At 41.1% G+C, this 4,651-nt stretch overlaps 1 long non-coding RNA gene across 1 annotated transcript; it reads right to left on the bottom strand.

The window, feature by feature from the left end:
- Positions 1-557: 557 nt before the first annotated feature.
- On the bottom strand, positions 558-1,807 carry LOC115308946. Its single transcript, XR_003916610.2, has 3 exons — positions 1,496-1,807; positions 1,300-1,400; positions 558-786 (listed from the first exon to the last, which is right to left on the bottom strand). It is a non-coding gene; the product is annotated as an uncharacterized LOC115308946 (long non-coding RNA).
- Between the last annotated feature and the right edge of the window lie 2,844 nt (positions 1,808-4,651).

Consider the following 4,651-nt stretch of genomic DNA (forward strand, 5'->3'; position numbering starts at 1 on the left):
TGGACCGTTATTTCCTAAAACTTTGACCGATATTTTTCCGTTATTGGTCCAATATTTTTGTGCTGCCTGGGAGAGCGTGTCCTCTGGCCGCTCGGAGAAGGGAGTGTTCTGCGGGACTTAAAACTGTTCGGACGTGCGGCCACGCACTCTGCTGCCCCACCTCCGTCCAGGCTCTCGGGAAAGTGCGGCAAGGTAAAGAACACCCTCCCCCTTGTTGTTACTAGTCTTTTTATCTTTGTATTTAACCGAAGCCAATAAACCCTGGGTGTCCCTCTATTCTGCGTGTCCGTGTACTCCCTTCGTGAGTCCCAGCTAGCGGGTGCGGCCAGCAGTTGAACCCGGCGTAGCGGTGACTCAGATCCCCTGCGGTGTGGTGGTTTCGCGGTCGGCCTCCTATCCCGACGCCTCGTACCCCTTTGAGACCTCCACACGCTGCAGTCTTGCAGCGAAACTTTGAATGTGAGCAGCGCACTAAATTTCTGCCCAGACTGTCAGGCATGCACATCCACTGATCCATTCTGTAAAAGTCGCAGTGCCAAACAAATTGCCCCTAAATCTTTATTGTTACTGTTAGACAGACAAGCAGTGCTAGATGCTTTTTAAATAAAGTATAATATTTGAACAATGCTGCATACATAGCATGATGCTTTTTGAAATAAAGTATACATACTGAACAATGCAGTATACTTTGCTTAAAAACATTTCTGATACACACAATAAAAAGCTCAGTACATTCAAGGCCCACTCAAGGCAGTTCAGATCTCTCTCCTGTGGTGCAGAACGTTCCTAAAAAAGCAAAGAAAAAATTTCAATGTTAAAAATAGCAAAACTAATAAAACAGTGAAGTTCAAAGTGAAGTGACTCAAATATGCAAGAATTGTAACTGATTTAAATAAACCGCAATTATTTTACGCCTTGTTTTTAAAGTTCATTCATGCTGGATGTGTGTACAGTATTGCCAACTTTTGTTTGTTAGATTTACATCAAATATCACAGTGTTCTTGAAATTCGTTTTCTGTGCATTCTTTTTAATCCATAATAAGGTACTATTATAATAATGCAATTTTTCCTCTTAGAGAAGCACCCCAAAGAAAATTTTTCTGTTTAAAATTATTCTATACTGTTCACACCTGTAGTTTTTGCTATCAAATTAGACCAAAAGAGGTGTCACTGGCTTTAGTATTTAAAGCATTCAAATACTCTCATACAGAAATTATGCTTTAAAGAAATCGCACACCATACTCTACTGTTTTAGAAAAGTTCGAATTTTGTGCTAACGTCAGCATAAGACCAGCTTACCTTTCGAGATGACTGATGTCCGGCAGGTGTGTGGCGAAGCCAGTCCGTGACTACGGTTTCTACCTTGAAGTCTTCACATTAACAGCAGCTCTGAACTGCATCTCATAAAAAAAAGCAAAAGACGCATGACACCAAGACTTCCATAAAACTGGTTTCATGTGAAGCGATCTGCAGTACTTTTCCAGAGATTACTTACTTATAATGCACTCAGCAAGGTGAAGGTTTCTGAATGTCAACCTTCCCTTACGTCCTTCCCACAAACATTTTCGCCCCAACTGGTCAGTCAGCAACCGCTTCGTGATCCGTCTCGTACAGGAGGTATAACCAGGTCCGTCGACTTTGCTGAGCTGTCGAACATAAAATACATCCACATAGCAACCGCTTAGTTCAACTATAACTAAAGATTGGATGTTCCTGTTTATTTTTAGTCAAATTTGGCAGGTGGTTATCGGCATCTATCTCTTCATTAAATTTACTATTAATATTTATACCTGGTCTTATTGAGGCACTTCCGGCAATTACACTGAGGAATTTTGACGTCTTTATTTTAATATGACGATCGGATTCAAGATCAGACCACTGGGCACGGGCTCGGGCTTACCCGAAAGCCCGGGCCTGGCCCGGCCCGCGCGCCGGGTAAAGAGCTTTTTTGCGGGCCTGGGATGGGCTCGGGCTTTTGACTGCGGGCCCTGGCCGGGCCCGGGCCCGCTGTAATTGACCGTGATGCCGACGGGGGTCATCGCAGAAATAGGCATCTCAGTGATCTCAGCAACATCAACTCCAGAACCACTAGATAAGTACCCATGAACGTAGGCCCACCTCGAGACAGTGGACGGCAGCGTCGTTAATCATGTGGTGAGCTTCAGGTTATTCCCGGCGGCGTGATGCTTTTGCTTGTGGTGATAAATACCGACAAACCAAAAATAAACGGACATTGAAGCGCTCTGTCGGGAATTAAAAATTGGGGACTCACAAACATTAACGCTAAACAATGTCAACCTAATTGATCATGAGAAACACTCATCTCTCTCGAATGATAGCTGAGGAGCGCTAACATAGCGGCAATGACGTAGTGGGGAAGCTTACAGACCTAGTAAACAATTATACACATACTAGGGAACGTCTGAACATATTCAGCTATGAATACGTACTCAGATCTAAAAAATATTTTAGGAGAAGATGCAAACAGCAAATTCGCAGCCTTTTTTACAAAACACATTTCTGTATCTTAATCACAGTGCCCATGAAATATGTGCCCAATCACCCATAAAAACACTTTTTATGACATTTATTTTTCAGAAAATGTTCTAAATGTGTACGTGACACCAGGAGTCATAACTTTAATTTAGTTCAACGCAAGTTAAATTGCTCAGGCAGCAACGAAGACAAACCTATTAACTGTGCAGTGAACCAAAATTAATATAATAATAACCAAAAACAACGCTTTTGAGATCGGTATGTTTTGCCATAATAGGCATCAGTATCAAGAGTTATTACCTGATTTCCATTTATTCTAGTCCATTGCACGCCTAGACATATGATAAATAAGTCTTCAAAGTTTCAGTAAAAAGTATTGAATAGGAAAAACGTTATGCAGGTTCACGTATGAAAGGATGGAAAAAGATGAGTTCCGAGTAAAACAACAGAAAGATTTGAGATAACATACATCTCAGGTATGTGGGTGCTAACAACCCTGGCTGTATCTCCGGACCGGCGTAAGGAAGAAACAATTTTTTTTGGAACACATTCAGAAATGTATATACATGCTCATAAAACAAGAATGAAAAACAAATGAGCTAACCAGTGGTCTCATACCTTCAAGGGGTACGGAAACGAAATTCCAGTGCTCATTTTTTAGGTTTAATGTGTTGCATGTTGCAGCACAACCTCAAAAATACCAGCCTTTCATTGAAAGGCACAAGAAAACTAATTTTAAAGCTAATTAAACGATATTTCAATGTGTACCTGGTGGATGCATGTGGAGCCTATTTGGGAGGTAATCTTGCAACGTTAAGGAACTTGCTACGTAGTCATGACGTAGCAAGCTCCATCGGAGCAGAGCCGCTCTTTGGAATTCACCATTTTTCTTCTTAGCTTTCCTCCTCAACTCACTAATCGCGCACTGTACAAAACAGTTCAAGAAGACGTAAAGAAGGGACTCCCTCTTGCTCGGACCCCCGTTTTGTGTACCCGAACACATCCATTCTCCCCCTAGAATATTAGCCCGTCGCTCAAAATTTGGACGAAAGTTGCTTTTCCCACCCCATTCACCCCCCAGCTGACAGTGCAGTGGAAGCTGCGTCATACATGGGTAGTAATTCAATTAAAGTAATTGCATTACTGTAATTTAATTACTTTTCTTGGTAGTTTGTAATTGTAATTAATTACTTTCGGCTCAAGGAATTGTAATTGCAATTTAATTACTTTCTAGCGTTAATAATTGCAGAATTTCAGGCACAATTACAAATACTTTCCATAAATTTTGTGGCGCCGACAGAACCTCCCTGAAAGCCTCAGCGCTCGCACAAGCGGCCTAGCTCTCGGTGAAACACTCACACACAGACATGCACTCCCGCACACGCACAACGTAAATAGCGTCACATTGTTTGTCGTTTTGTTGCTTAGACTGCGGGCTGAGAGACGATCCCCTCTGGAGCCTACCTCAACGGCGCCGTGTAGCGCCGTCCGCGGTGCGAGCAGAGAACAATCGCGTAAACATGCCAAAATATTGAAAAAAGTATTAGCTTCAGCTTTCAGTTGAGGTTGGGAATTTCAATTGTCTATGAAGTTATTAGTCTTTCTTTTCTGCCAGTCTTTGACTCCCCTCTTACAGCACTGACGCATATTTTTTATCTTTGTATTATTTTCAAGTTAATTTTCTGTTGGTTTTACTTCGGATATTATTTGGATAAGCATTGTGGACACTGACCTCGCACCTGTGAATATTGTCACCAATGATTCGGGAGACCCGATTCGGTTTTGATATATTTCTGAGCCATTATAATTTCAACTCAATGTAAATAAGTTACAATACCATGATGTTCGTATGTGAATTCGGTCGTATTAGCGCGTGTGGATTGAAGTTTTATATTAACACTTGTAAAATATTCATATATACTAGTTGTCACATTTTTATTTGCCTGGCTAACAAAAGTCAGTCAACTCAATTTTTTCTTTAGTGATCTGGCATCTTCCAGTATATGAACTAATTTATGATTATTTATAAAAAAATATAAGAACGTAGTACTTCATTGCTCCAAACTGTTCATTTCCATCGTGAATTTAACAAAATTCATAAAAAGAAATTGCAATACGTGACATTTATGCAGCGATGCTTAAGACTCCTCAAACT

This window comes from Ixodes scapularis, unplaced genomic scaffold (assembly GCF_016920785.2).
Source record: "Ixodes scapularis isolate PalLabHiFi unplaced genomic scaffold, ASM1692078v2 PGA_scaffold2__306_contigs__length_199485367, whole genome shotgun sequence".
Classification (NCBI taxonomy): Eukaryota; Metazoa; Arthropoda; class Arachnida; order Ixodida; family Ixodidae; genus Ixodes; species Ixodes scapularis.